General features: G+C 43.7%; 1 protein-coding gene across 2 annotated transcripts in view; it reads left to right on the top strand.

Moving 5' to 3' along the window:
* Positions 1-16,226, top strand: part of LOC140717084 (choline/ethanolaminephosphotransferase 1-like) — a 100,784-nt gene that overhangs the window by 23,950 nt on the left and 60,608 nt on the right. The window lies entirely within an intron of this gene.

The raw sequence follows: 16,226 nt of genomic DNA, 5'->3' as shown, positions 1-16,226 counted from the left end.
TCTTGTGCATTTAACTCTAGTTACTGTGATCCACATTTGAAAAAGACCATAAGTCATAGGAGCTGAATTAGGCCATTTGTCCCAATGAGTCTGTCTGCTCTGCCATTCCATCACAGGAAATGTTTTTATCCATTGTCATAGAGAAGTACAGCACAGAAACAGGCCCTTCGGCTCATCTAGTCCATACTAAAAATATTCTAACTGTCTGCTCTCATCGACCTGTAGTGGGACCATAGCCCTCCATATTTCTACTATCCATGTACCTATCCAAACTTCTATTAATCATTGATATTGAGCTCACATGCATCACTTGTGCTGGCTACTCATTTCACACTCTCATGAGCCTCTGAGTGAAGATGTTTCCTCTCATGTTCCCCTTAAATTTCTCACCTTTCATCTTTAAGACATGCACTCTAGTTGTACTCCCACCAAACCTCAGTGGAAAAAGTCTGCTTGCATTTACCTTATCTATGCCCCACATAATTTTGTATAGCTCTATCAAATCTCTTACGTTCTGAAGAATACAGTATTAACTTATTCATTCTTTCCTTATAACTCCTTGTAAATTTTCTCTGCACTCTTTTAACCTTGTTTACAATTTTTCCTGTAGTTAGGTGACCAACTGCACACGATACTCTAAATTAGGCCTCACCAGTATCTTATACAACTTAAACATGACATCTCATCTCATGTACTTAGTAGATTGATTTATGAAGGCCAATGTGCCAAAAGCTTTCTTTACGATCCTATCTACCTGTGCTGCCACTTTCAATGAATTATGGACCTGTGTTCCTAGATCCCTTTGTTCTCCCACACTCCTTTGTGCCCTACTGTTCTTTGTGTTTAAACCTACCCTGGTTGGTCCTACTGAAGTGCAAAACCTCACACTTGTCTGCATTAAATTCCATCTGCCATATTTCAGCCCATTTTTCCAAACTGATGCAGATCCCTAGCTGTCAACTACACCTCTAATCTTGGTGTCATCCATAAATTTGCTGATTCAGTTAACCACATTATCATGTAGATGACATGCAAAGTACCCAGCGTCGATCTCTGCGGTACACCACTAGCCACAGACCTCCAGTCAGAGAGGTAACACTTTACTACCACTCTGGTTTCACCCACAAAGCCAATGTCTAATCCAATTTAATACCTCATCCCAAATACCTTCTTGACAAGCCTCCCATGCGGGATCTTGTCAAATGCCTTACTAAAGTCCATTTGACAACATCCACTGCCTTGCCTTCATCTTCTTTCATGATAACTTCCTCAAAAAACTCTTTAAGATTAGTTAGACATGACTACCACACAAAGACTATCCTAAATCAGCCCATGTCTATCTAATATTTGTATCCAGTTAGCTATTTCCAATAACTTTCCCATTACTGATGTCAGTGTCTCTGGCCTGTAGTTTTAAACAGTGGAAAACCATTGGCTATCCTCTAATCCTGTGGTACCTCTCCTGTCGCTAAGGATGTTTTAAATTGTGCCTTCCTTAGGGTCTGAGGGAACTCTTTGCCAGACCCTGGAGATTTATCCACCCTGATTTGCCTCAGGGCAGCAAACACCTCCTCCTCTGTAATCTGTACAGGGCTCATAAAATTGTTGCAATTTTGTCTCATTTTTATAGACTCTGAATCCTCCTGAGTAAATACAGATGCAAAGAATGGATTTAAGATTTTCCCACCTCCACACACCCCCTCCATCTGCTTTGGCTCCACGAATGGATTACCATTCTGGTCTTCCAAAGGGCCAATTTTGTCTCTTGCAGTCCTTTTGCTGTTAACGTGCCTGTAAAATCACTGATGATTCTCCTTAATAGACAATAGGTGCAGAAGTAGACCATTCGGCCCTTTGAGCCTGCACCGCCATTCTATCATGGCTGATCATCTACTATCAATACCCAGTTCCTGCCTTGTCCCCATATCCCTTGATTCCCCTATCCATAAGATACCTATCTAGCTCCTTCTTGAAAGCATCCAGAGAATTGGCCTCCACTACCTTCCGAGGCAGTGCATTCCAGACCCCCACAACTCTCTGGGAGAAGAAGTTTTTCCTTAACTCCCTCCTAAATGACCTACCCCTTATTCTCAAACTATGCCCTCTGGTACTGGACTCTCCCAGCATCTGGAACATATTTCCTGCCTCTATCTTGTTCAATCCCTTAATAATATATGTTTCAATCAGATCCCCTCTCAATCTCCTTAATTCCAGCGTGTACAAGCCCAGTCTCTCTAACCTCTCTGCGTAAGACAGTCCGGACATCCCAGGAATTAACCTCGTGAATCTACGCTGCACTTCCTCTACAGCCAGGATGTCCTTCCTTAACCCTGGAGACCAAAACTGTACACAGTACTCCAGGTGTGGTCTCACCAGGGCTCTGTACAAATGCAAGAGGATTTCCTTGCTCTTGTACTCAATTCCTTTTGTAATAAAGGCCAACGTTCCATTAGCCGCCTTCACTGCCTGCTGCACTTGCTCATTCACCTTCAGTGACTGATGAACAAGGACTCCTAGATCTCTTTGTATTTCTCCCTTACCTAACTCTACACCGTTCAGATAATCTGCCTTCCTGTTCTTACTCCCAAAGTGGGTAACCTCACACTTATTCACATTAAACGTCATCTGCCAAGTATCTGCCCACTCACCCAGCCTATCCAAGTCACCCTGAATTCTCCTAACATCCTCATCACATGTCACACTGCCACCCAGCTTAGTATCATCAGCAAACTTGCTGATGTTATTCTCAATGCCTTCATCTAAATCGTTGATGTAAACCGTAAACAGGTGTGGTCCCAATACCGAGCCCTGTGGCACCCCACTAGTCACCACCTGCCATTCCGAGAAACACCCATTCACCGTTAGCCTTTGCTTTCTATCTGCCAACCAGTTTTCTATCCATGTCAATATCTTTCCCCCAATGCCATGAGCTCTGATTTTACCCACCAATCTCCTATGTGGGACCTTATCAAATGCCTTCTGAAAATCAAGGTACACTACATCCACTGGATCTCCCCCGTCTAACTTCCTGGTTACATCCTCGAAAAACTCCAATAGATTAGTCAAGCATGATTTACCCTTGGTAAATCCATGCTGGCTCGGCCCAATCCTATCACTGCTATCTAGATATGCCACTATTTCATCTTTAATAATGGACTCTAGCATCTTCCCCACTACCGATGTTAGGCTGACAGGACGATAGTTCTCTGTTTTCTCCCTCCCTCCTTTCTTAAAAAGTGGGATAACATTAGCCATTCTCCAATCCTCAGGAACTGATCCTGAATCTAAGGAACATTGGAAAATGATTACCAATGCATCCGCAATTTCCAGAGCCACCTCCTTTAGTACCTTAGGATGCAGACCATCTGGACCTGGGGATTTGTCAGCCTTCAGTCCCATCAGTCTACTCATCACCGTTTCCTTCCTAATGTCAATCTGTTTCATTTCCTCTGTTACCTTATGTCCTTGGCCCATCCATACATCTGGGAGATTGCTTGTGTCTTCCCTAATGAAGACAGATCTAAAGTACTTATTAAGTTCTTCTGCCATTTCTCTGTTTCCCGTAACAATTTCACCCAATTCATTCTTCAAGGGCCCAACATTGTTCTTAACTATCTTCTTTCTCTTCACATACCAAAAAAAAAAAAAAAAAAAGCTTTTGCTATCCTCCTTTATATTCCTGGCTAGCTTGCGTTCGTACCTCATTTTTTCTCCTCATATTGCCTTTTTAGTTAAGTTCTGTTGTTCCTTAAAAGTTTCCCAATCATCTCCTCCCACTCACCTTAGCTCTGTCATACTTTTTTTTAATGCTATGCAATCTCTGACTTCCTTTGTCAACCACTGTGGCCCCTTCCCCCTTTTGAATCCTTCCTTCTCCGGGGGATGAACTGATTTTGCACCTTGTGCATTATTCCCAAGAATACCTGCCATTGCTATTCCACTGTCTTTTCTGCTAGGATATCCGTCCAGTTAACTTTGGCCAGCTCCTCCCTCATGGCTCCATAGTCTCCTTTGTTCAACTGCAACACTGACACCTCCGATCTGCCCTTATCCTTCTCAAATTGCAGATAAAAACTTATCATATTATGGTCACTACCTCCTAATGGCTCCTTTACTTCAAGATCGCTTATCAAATCCTGTTCATTACACAACACTAAATCCAGAATAGCCTTGTCCCTGGTCGGCTCTCGTCCAAGAATGCATCCTGTAGGCACTCTACAAACTCCCTATCCTGTGGTCCAGCACCAACCTGATTCTCCCAGTTCACCTGCATGTTGAAATCCCCCTTAACTACTGTGACATTACCTTTGCCACATGCCAATGTTAACTCCCTGTTCAACTTGCACCATGCTACTGTTTGGTGGCCTGTAGACAACACCCATTAGGGTCTTTTTGCCCTTATTGTTCCTCAGTTCTATCCACACAGAATGTACTTCTCCTGATCCTATGTCCCCCCCCCTTGCAAAGGACTGAATCTCATTCCTCACCAACAGGGCCACCCCACCCCCTCTGCCCACATTTCTGTCCCTACGATAGCACATATACCCTTGTACATTCATTTCCCAGGTCTGATCTCCCTGCAGCCATGTCTCCGTTATCCCAACAACATGTTGCACGAAGTGTCAGAAATAAGGCGGATGAGTTTGAAGCCCAGGTGTGAATGGGTAGCTATGATGTTGTTGGGATAACGGAGACATGGCTGCAGGGAGATCAGACCTGGGAAATGAATGTACAAGGGTATATGTGCTATCGTAGGGACAGAAATGTGGGCAGAGGGGGTGGGGTGGCCCTGTTGGTGAGGAATGAGATTCAGTCCTTTGCAAGGGGGGGTCATAGGGTCAGGAGAAGTAGAGTCTGTGTGGATAGAACTGAGGAACAGTAAGGGCAAAAGGACCCAAATGGGTGATGTCTACAAGCCACCAAACAGTAGCATGGATATTGGGTGCAAGTTGAATAGGGAGTTAACATTGGCATGTGGCAAAGGTAATGTCGCAGTAGTTATGGGGGATTTCAACATGCAGGTGAACTGGGAGAATCAGGTTGGTGCTGGACCACAGGATAGGGAGTTTGTAGAGTGCCTACGGGATGCATTCTTGGAACAGCTTGTACGAGAGCCGACCAGGGACAAGCCTATTCTGGATTTAAAGTTATGTAATGAACAGGATATGATAAGCGATCTTGCAGTAAAGGAGCCATTAGGAGGTAGTGATCATAATATGATAAGTTTTTATCTGCATTTGAGAAGGATAAGGGCAGCTCGGAGGTGTCAGTGTTGCAGTTGTACAGGGGAAACTATGGAGCCATGAGGGAGGAGCTGACCAAAGTTGACTGGACAGATAGCCTAGCAGAAAAGACAGTGGAACAGCAATGGCAGGTATTCTTCAGAATAATGCACAAGGTGCAAAATCAGTTCATCCCCCAGAGAAGGAAGGATTCAAAGGGGGGAAAGGGGCCACAGTGGTTGACGAAGGAAGTCAGAGATTGCATAGCATTAAAAAAAGGAAGTATGACAGCTAAGGTGAGTGGGAGGACAGATGATTGGGAAGTTTTTAAGGAACAACAGAACTTAACTAAAAAGGCAATACGGGGAGAAAAAATGAGGTACGAACGCAAACGAGCCAGGAATATACAGGAAGATAGCAAAAGCTTTTTTAGGTATGTGAGGAGAAAGAAGATAGTTAAGAACAATGTTGGGCCCTTGAAGAATGAATTGGGTGAAATTGTTATGGGAAACAGAGAAATAGCAGAAGAATTTAATGAGTACTTTAGATCTCTTCACGAGGGAAGACACAGCAATCTCCCAGATGTATGGATGGGCCAAGGACATAGGGTAACAGAGGAAATGAAACAGATTGACATTAGGAAGGAAACGGTGATGAGTAGACTGATGGGACTGAAGGCTAACAAATCCCCAGGTCCAGATGGTCTGCATCCTAGGGTACTAAAGGAGGTGGCTCTGGAAATTGCGGATGCATTGGTAATCATTTTCCAATGTTCCTTAGATTCAGGATCAGTTCCTGAGGATTGGAGAATGGCTAATGTTATCCCACTTTTTAAGAAAGGAGGGAGGGAGAAAACAGAGAACTATCGACCTGTTAGCCTGACATCGGTGGTGGGGAAGATGCTAGAGTCCATTATTAAAGATGAAATAGTGGCATATCTAGATAGCAGTGATAGGATTGGGCCGAGCCAGCATGGATTTACCAAGGGTAAATCATGCTTGACTAATCTATTGGAGTTTTTCGAGGATGTAACCAGGAAGTTAGACGGGGGAGATCCAGTGGATGTAGTGTACCTTGATTTTCAGAAGGCATTTGATAAGGTCCCACATAGGAGATTGGTGGGTAAAATCAAAGCTCAGGGCATCGGGGGGAAGACATTGACATGGATAGAAAACTGGTTGGCAGATAGAAAGCAAAGGGTAGCGGTGAATGGGTGTTTCTCGGAATGGCAGGTGGTGACTAGTGGGGTGCCACAGGGCTCGGTATTGGGACCACAGCTGTTTACAATTTACGTCAACGATTTAGATGAAGGCATTGAGAATAACATCAGCAAATTTGCTGATGATACTAAGCTGGGTGGCAGTGTGACGTGATGAAGATGTTAGGAGAATTCAGGGTGACTTGGATAGGCTGGGTGAGTGGGCAGATACTTGGCAGATGACGTTTAATGTGAATAAGTGAGAGGTTATCCACTTTGGGAGTAAGAACAGGAAGGCAGATTATTATCTGAACGGTGTAGAGTTAGGTAAGGGAGAAATACAAAGAGATCTAGGAGTCCTTGTTCATCAGTCACTGAAGGTGAATGAGCAAGTGCAGCAGGCAGTGAAGAAGGCTAATGGAATGTTGGCCTTTATTACAAAGGGAATTGAGTACAAGAGCAAGGAAATCCTCTTGCATTTGTACAGAGCCCTGGTGAGACCATACCTGGAGTATTGTGTACAGTTTTGGTCTCCAGGGTTAAGGAAGGACATCCTGGCTGTAGGGGAAGTGCAGTGTAGATTCACGAGGTTAATTCCTGGGATGTCTGGACTGTCTTACGCAGAGAGGTTAGAGAGACTGGGCTTGTACATGCTGGAATTAAGGAGATTGAGAGGGGATCTGATTGAAACATATAAGATTATTAAGGGATTGGACAAGATAGAGGCAGGAAATATGTTCCAGATGCTGGGAGAGTCCAGTACCAGAGGGCATGGTTTGAGAATAAGGGGTAGGTCATTTAGGAGAGAGTTAAGGAAAAACTTCTTCTCCCAGAGAGTTGTGGGGGTCTGGAATGCACTGCCTCGGAAGGTAGTGGAGGCCAATTCTCTGGATGCTTTCAAGAAGGAGCTAGATAGGTATCTTATGGATAGGGGAATCAAGGGATATGGGGACAAGGCAGGAACCGGGTATTGATAGTAGATGATCAGCCATGATCTCAAAATGACGGTGCAGGCTCGAAGGGCCGAATGGTCTACTTCTGCACCTATTGTCTATCATAGTTACCCATTCGCACCTGGGCTTCAAGCTCATCCGCCTTATTTCTGACACTTCGTGCATTCAGATATAGAATTTTTAGCCCATTTCTCCTCTCTCTGTTTAAATCGCTGCCTATTGTGCTTAACCCAGCTCCCTGAACTCCCATCAGGCTATACGCCCCTTGGATTTTGTTGTCCTTCCTAAATTTACTTATTCTTTCTGCACATTTAACTCCATGTTCCATCAGACCATCCCTCTGTACATGTGTCCTCCTTATCACTTGTTCCGCCTCACCTTTCTCTACCACACACTTAATATCCGGGAATCCACACTTAATATCCACACTTAATCTTGGCTGCATGAGCAACCTCATGCCTTATTTTAGCCTTCCTGATTTCTTAAGTATTCTCTTGTGTTTCTTGTAGTCCATAAGCACCTAATTTGTTCCTACTTGCATATACCTGCTATGCATCTCACTTAACCAAGGGCCTCTACCTCTTGAAAACCAAGGTTCCTTAATCGTGTTATCTTTACCTTTTAGTCTGACAGGCACATATAATCCCTCTTAACACCTGTCTACTGCCTTCTCCCCATAACTTGGCCTCTACAGCCGTCTGTAGCAATTAGTTCCACAGATTCACCACTCTCTGGCCAAAGAAATTCCTCCTCATCTCTGCTCTAAAGGGACATTTATTTCTGAGGCTGTGCCCGCTGCTCCTAGACTCAACCACATCATAGAACGTAGAACAAAACAGCACAGTACAGACCCGTCGGCCCACAATGTTGTGCCGACCCTTAAACCCTGCCTCCCGTATAACCCTTCACCTTAAAATTCCTCCATATACCTGTCTAGTAGTCTCTTAAATTTCACTAGTGTATCTGCCTCCACCACTGACTCAGGCAGTGCATTCCATGCACCAACCACTCTCTGAGCAAAAAACCTTCTTCTAATATCCCCCTTGAACTTCCCTCCCCTTACCTTAAAGCCATGTCCTCTTGTACTGAGCAGTGGTGCCCTGGGGAAGAGGCGTTGGATGTCCACTCTAGCTATTCTTCTTAATATCTTGTATACCTCTATCATGTCTCCTCTCATCCTCCTCTCCAGAGAGTAAAGTCCTAGTTCCCTTAATCTCTGATCATAATCCATACTCTCTAACCAGGCAGCATCCTGGTAAATCTCCTCTGTACCCTTTCCAATGCTTCCACATCCTTCCTATAGTGAGGCGACCAGAACTGGACGCAGTACTCCAAGTGTGGCCTAACCAAAGTTTTATAGAGTTGCATCATTACCCCGCGACTCTTAAACTCTATCCCTCGACTTATGAAAGCTAACACTCCATAAGCTTTCTTAACTACCCTATCTTACCTTTGAGGCAACTTTCAGGGATCTGTGGACATGTACCCCCAGATCCCTTTGTTCCTACCCACTTCTAAGTATCCTGCCATTTACTTTGTACTCTGCCTTGGAGTTTGTCCTTCCAAAGTGTACCACTTCACACTTCTCTGGGTTGAACTCCATCTGCCACTTCTCAGCCCATTTCTGCATCCTATCAATGTCTCTCTGCAGTCTTCGACAATCTTCAACACTATCCACAACACCACCAACCTTTGTGTCGTCTGCAAACTTGCCAACCCACCCTTCTACCCCCACATCCAGGTCGTTAATAAAATTCACAAAAAGTAGAGGTCCCAGAACCGATCCTTGTGGGACACCACTGGTCACAACCCTCCAATCTGAATGTACTCCCTCCACCATGACCCTCTGCTTTCTGCAGGCCAGTCAATTCTGAATCCACCTGGCCAAACTTCCCTGGATCCCATGCCTTCTGACTTTCTGAATAAGCCTACCGTGTGGTACCTTGTCAAATGCCTTACTAAAATCCATGTAGATCACATTCACTGCATTACCCTCATCTGGTCATCTCCTCAAAGAACTCTGTCAGGCTTGTTAGACACGATCTGCCCTTCACAAAGCCATGCTGACTGTCCCTGATCAGACCATGATTCTCTAAATGCCCATAGATTCTATCTCTAAGAATCTTTTCCAACAGCTTTCCCACCACAGACGTAAGGCTCACTGGTCTATAATTACTTGAACTATCCCTACTAACCTTTTTGAACAAGGAGACAACATTTGCCTCCCTCCAATCCTCTGGTACCATTCCTGTGGACAACGAGGACATAAAAATCCTAGCCAGAGGCTCAGCAATCTCTTCCCTCGCCTCATGGAGCAGCCTGAGAAATATTCCGTCAGGCCCCGGGGACTTATTAGTCCTAATGTATTTTAACAACTCCAACACCTCTTCTGCCTTAATATCACCATGTTCCAGAACATCAACCTCACTCATATTGTCGTCACTGTCTTCAAGTTCCCTCTCATTGGTGAATACCGAAGAGAAGTATTCATTGAGGACCTCGCTCACTTCCACAGCCTCCAGGCACATCTTCCCACCCTTATTTCTAATCGGTCCTATCTTCACTCCTGTCAACCTTTTGTTCTTCACATAATTGAAGAATGACTTTGGGTTTTCCTTTACCCTACTTGCCAAGGCCTTCTCATGCCCCCTTCTTGCTCTCCTCAGCCCCTTCTTACTCTCCTCAGCCCCTTCTTAAGCTCCTTTCTTGCTACCCTATATTCCTCAATAGACTCACCTGATCCTTGCTTCCTAAATCTCACGCATGCTGCCTTCTTCCATCTGGCTAGATTCTCCACCTCACTTGTCACCAATGGTTCCTTCACCCTAACATTCTTTATCTTCCTCACCAGGACAAATTTATCCCTAACATCCTGCAAGAGTTCCCTAAACATCGACCACATGTTCATAGTACATTTCCCTGCAAAAACATCATCCCTTATAGCCTCATAACTTGCCCTTCCCCAATTAAAAATTTTCCTGTCCTCTCTGATTCTATCCTTTTCCATGATGATGTTAAAGGCCAAGGAGTCTGTCCCCCAGGTGTTCACCCACTGAGAGATCTGAGACCTGACCTGGTTTGTCACCTAATACTAGATCTAGTATGGCATTCCGCCTAGTCAGCCTGTCAATATACTGTGAGAGGAATCCGTCCTGGACACACTTGACAAACTCTGCCCCATCGAAACCATTGGAACTAATCAGGTGCCAATCAATATTAGGGAAGTTAAAGTCTCCCATGATAACAACCCTGTTATTTTTGCACCTTTCCAAAATCTGCCTCCCAATCTGCTCCTCAGTATCTCTGCTGCTGCCAGGGGGCCTATAGAATACTCCCAATAGAGTAACTGCTCCCTTCTTGTTCCTGACTTCTACCCATACTGACTCAGAAGAGGATCCTGCTACATTACCCACCCTTTCTGTAGCTGTAATTACCTGACCGGTAATGCCACCCCTCCTCCCCTTTTTTCCCCTCTCTATCCCTTTGAAAGCACTGAAATCCAGGAATATTGAGAATCCATTCCTGCCCTGGTGCCAGCCAAGTCTCTGTAATGGCCACTACATCATAATTCCATGAATGTATCCAAGCTCTCAGTTCATCACCTTTGTTCCTGATGCTTCTTGAATTGAAGTTAATGCACTTTAGCCCTTCTACCTTACCACTCTTACGCCCTTTATTCTGTTTCTGTTTCCTCAAACCCTCCTTATATGTTAGATCTGGCTTTACTCCATGCACTATACTTGCAGCTCTCGCATGACCTTTATCCTCCTCCACCTCACCATCTACTCTAACACTCTGGTTCCCCTCCCCTTGCAAATCTAGTTTAAACCCACTGGAGCAGCACTTGCAAACCTTCCGGCAAGGATGTTAGTTTAGGTGCAACCTGTACCGTCAGAACAAGTCCCACCTTTCGTGGAACAATGCCCAGTTGTCCAGAAACATGAAACCCTCCCTCCTGCACCAACTCAGCCACGTATTTAGCTGCATTATCTTCCTATTTCTGGCCTCTCTAGCACGTGGCACAGGTAGCAACCATGAGATTGCAACCCTGGAGGTCCTGTCCTTCAACTTTGCACCTAACTGCCTAAATTCTCTTTGCAGGACCTCCTCCTTCTTCCTATCCATGTCATTGGTCCCTACATGGACCCACATCCTGTCCATATTCACTCTGTTTAGGTTTTTCAATGTTCAGTAGGTTTCATGAATTCTTCATTCTTCTAAACTCCAGTGAGTACAGGCTCAGAGCTATTGAATACTCTTCATATGTTAAGCCTTTAGTTCTCTGGATCATTCTCATGAACCTGCTCTGGACCTTTTCCATTGCTAGAACATCTTTTCTTAGATCAGGGGCCAAAAACGGCTTGCAGTACTATAAGTGCAGTCTGACCAGTGCATGAGTGATATGAAAACCTGAAGGTGGATCCAAGGAGGCTCCAATGTGATATACGCAGGCTGGGTGGGTAAGCAAGTGTGTGGCAGATGCATTAAGTATAAATCATTATCTGAGTGGTAGTAAGTTGAGAAAGAGGAAGATGAAGTGAGAATTGGATGTCCTAGTACAGCTGTTGTCAAAAGCAAACATTGAAAGTAATGTAGAAATTGCTGGGGCCATGCTAGAGAATTTTAAAACATCTTTACCTTTGGGAGAGCTGTCGGAGAATTGAAGAATAGCTAATGTTCTGTCGTTTTAAGAATGGCTCTAAAGATAAACCAGGAAATTATCAGCTGGTGAACCTAATATCAGTAGTGCTAAAGGACCAGATATGAGTGTTTGGAATAATATGGACTGATTAGGGATAGTTAGCATGACTTTCTGTGTGGTAGGTCATATCTAACCAATCTTATAGTGTTTTTTGAGGAAGTTAGAAAAGTTGCTGAAGCCAAGTCAGAGGGTGTTGTCTACAATGACATTCAGCAAGGCTTTGACAAGGTTCTGCCTGGGAGGTTAGTCAAGAAGGTTCAGTCGTTCAGCATTCAAGATGAGGTTGTAAAGTGGATTAGACATTGACTTTGTGGGAGAAGCTAGAGAGTGGTAATATATGATTGCCTCCAGTTGGCGGCCTGTAACTAGTGGTGTGCCATAGGGATTGGTGCTGGGTCCATTGTTTCTCATCTACAGGCTGTCCCCGTGTTATGTACGAGTTCTGTTCCTGAGACCGTCTTTAAGTCGGATTTGTACGTAAGTACTTCCGGTATTATTTAGCATCAGTTAGTCAAACATTTGTCTTAGTATATAGTATATATTTTACCTTTCTATGCATATAAAACACTTAAGAAACATATGTATTCCAATAATTAAACCACTGCGTTGCTTAGTAATAATTGTAGCTTTCATCGGGGCAGGGCCTTTCACATGCTTCATTATTCTCACTTTATCCGTTATCCTTTAAAATTGTTCCATCGTTGACCGACTGTAGGCTAACGCTTTTCCAATGACCGATGGCGTTCCACCTCTTTCCAAACGCTTCATTATTTCCACTTTATTTTTAATCGCGATCGCTTCCCGTCAATGGAACAGAAACACTGCGGGCGGCGGGTCCCAACCTTCGCCAGCTCCCGAGGTCCGCTGGGTCCTAAGGATCACACTGCTGAATTCCCTGGGTCCTAAACTGCACTGCACTGAGACAGGTTAAATGGGACAAGTGGGGGCTGTGCTGGGTTTGGGTATTTGATCCTCCACAGTATTCCACGTGGGAATTTAAACTGGAAGTGGGAGTGTTTTTTTTACGAGGTCGAGTTGCGAGCTTGACATCAACCCGGCACAGATGGTACGGGAGTCACTGGATTGACATCAACCTGGCACGGGAGCGGTCTGTCACTAAATCGAACTTGGCAACCTCCGTTCTCTAGCCTGATCTGACTGCACCACCAGCCAACCGGAACAGGGGGTGGGGGGGGGGGGGGGGCGGGCGTGGTCAGGGTGAATCTTACTAAGAAAAATTTAAGCCAAATACAAACTTAAACACTCAACACAGTGTCAACGGCAATGACTTAAAATGGTGGACGGTGTCGTGATCCGACTTAAAATGGCGGACAGCGACTTCCTTCCTCGGTTCGTAAGTACGAGTTGTCTGTAAGTCGGATATAATAATGTAAATTGAATCAGCAAATTTGCAGAGGACACCAAGATTGGGAGTGTGGTGGGATCTGGACCAGTTGGGAAAATTGGCTGAAAAAAGGCAGATGAAATTTAATGTAGACAAGTGAGGTGTTCAATTTGGGAGGATGAACCAGGGTAGGTCTTACAAGGTGAGGGGTAGGGCACTGAGCATTGTGGTAGAACAGAGAGATCTGGGAATACAAATCTATAATTCCTTGAAAGTGGCAGCATAAGTAGATAGGCTCCAAAAGAAAGCTTTTGCCATATTGGCTGTCATAATCAATGTATTGAGTACAGGAGTTGGAATGTTATTTTGGTGAGGCCTAATTTGGAATATTATGTGCAGTTTTGGTTGTCATCTTACAGAAAAGATTTACATAAGGTTGAAAGGGTGCAGAGAAAATTTACAAGGATATTGCGGGAACTCGAGGACCTGAGTTATAGGGAAAGGTTGAATAGATCAGGACTTTATTCCTTGGAACATAGCAGATTGATGGGAGATTGATAGAGATATACAAAATTATGAGGGGGGAACCTCTTCACTCAGTAGTGAGAGTGTGGAATGAGCTGCCAGCACAAGTGGTGGATGTGGGTTTGATTTCAAAATTTTAAGAAATGTGGAGAGGTGATGGATGGCTCTGGTCCAGTTTCAGGTCAGATTAATGGTACAGTATGGACTAGATGAGCCAAAGTGCCTGCTTCTGTACTGACAATGTGAGTTGTATATGTTTTGAAGGTGAATCTGCAGATTGTGGCATCAGTCATTCCAAATTGTCTCTTTGCCCTTGAAATAGCCCTCCGGAAATCATACCTGGCTTTCTGGTACAGGCCTGGGCCGCCAGACTTGAATGCCATAGATCTAGCCTTTAGCAGACGATGTACTTACTGGTTCATCCACAGCCTTTGGTTTGGGAACGTACAGTAAGTCTTTGTTGGCACACACTCATCTACACAGGTTTTCTTGAAGTCAGTAACAACTGCTGCATACTCATCCAGGTTTGAAGATGAATCCCTAAATATAGTCCAGTCCACCGATTTGAAATAGTCCTGTAGACGCTCCTGTGCATCCCTTGTCCAAATCTTCTTGGTCCTCACTACTGGTGCTGCAGACTTAAGTCTTTGCCTATACTCGGAGTAGAAGTGCAGCTAAGTGATCAGACTTCTCGAAGTGAGTGTGTGGAATAGCACAGTTTGGTATTCTTGATGGTGGTGTAACAATAGTCCAGTGTGTTGTTTCCTCTGGTATTACAAGTGATCTGCTTGTTGATGGTAGTTGCTTAGTGATTTTTTTTCAGACTGGCCTGGTTAAAATTTCCCAAAACGACAGTAAAGGTGTTAGGCTGCCTGACCTGCTGAGTTCTTCTGGCATTTTATGTGGGTTGCTTGGATTTCCAGTATCTGCAGATTTTTTCTTGTTTGAGAACATGAGATGAAGGGTCTTTGAAAGTGAGCCCATAGATTGTGGCAACAATTCAACAATGGGGCGAGTGAAGTTATCCCCACTGGTTCAAGAGCCTAATGGCTGAGGGATGATAACTTCCTGAAGCTGGTGGTGTGGGCCCTGAGGCTCCTGTACCACTTTCCTAATGGCAGCAGCGAAAAGAGCAGCTCAGTCCAACCAAGGATGATGTGCACTTAGTGGCAACTTTTTTAGGTGCAGCAGTGAAAGCTCCTGTGGTCTGCTGCTGTAAGACATACTCAAGATAAAATCTTACAGTTTCCTCCCACATAACTCCATTTTTCTATTATCCATGTGACTAATAAAGTGGCCACTGAATGCATGTTTGTGGTCTTCTGCTGCTGCAGCCCATCCATTTCAAGTTTCTTTCTTTCTTTTCAAATCTTTTTATTAGTTTTTTAAAAAAAAAACAGAAGAAAAATATTGTTACAAGACATTTGAGAGTACATAATAGATTGATAAACATTCAAATATATATTGATCCATACATAGAATCTCTCAAACTCATATAATAATATAAATGATTAAGAGAAACCCCCCCCAAAACAAAAAAAAACAACAACTAAATAGAAAAAAAACTAACCAACATGGGCAATCGCATAATGTTATATATATACAGTAGTGCCTATGACTCCCAACCTCCATCCACACAATTCAGGATAGTGACAATAAGGTTCAGGATCAGACCGTTTAATTCATATGAAAATGCTGAATAAATGGTCTCCAAGTTTCCTCAAATTTAACTGAAGGATCGAAAACCACACTTCTAATTTTTTCTAAACTTAAACAGGAAATAGTTTGGGAAAACCACTGAAATACTGTTGGAGGATTGGCTTCTTTCCAATTCAGTAAAATGGATCTTCTAGCCATTAGTGTAATAAATGCAATCATTCGTTGGAATGAAGCGGATAAACACTTATTATCTATCATTGGTAGGCCAAAAATTGCAGTAAAAGGGTGTGGTTGGAGATTAATATTTAAAACTCTTGAAATAATATTAAAAATATCTTTCCAATAGTTTTGTAAGCAAGGACAGGACCAAAACATATGAGTCAACGAAGCTATATCAGAATGACATCTATCACAGGTTGGATTAACATACGAGTAAAATCGAGCAAGTTTATCTTTAGACATATGAGCTCTGTGTACGACCTTAAATTGTATTAGAGTATGTTTAGCACATATAGAGGATGAGTTTACCAATAATAAATTTTTTTCCCATTGCTCAGTAGAAATAGGGCAATGCAGTTCTTCCTGCCATTCCTTCTTAATTTTTTCAGATATATCTGGTTGT

The sequence above is a fragment of the Hemitrygon akajei genome, chromosome 27, assembly GCF_048418815.1.
Source record: "Hemitrygon akajei chromosome 27, sHemAka1.3, whole genome shotgun sequence".
Lineage (NCBI taxonomy): Eukaryota > Metazoa > Chordata > Chondrichthyes > Myliobatiformes > Dasyatidae > Hemitrygon > Hemitrygon akajei.
The sequence above is the reverse complement of the archived record's forward strand: the minus strand, read 5'-3'. Positions and strand labels throughout refer to the sequence as shown.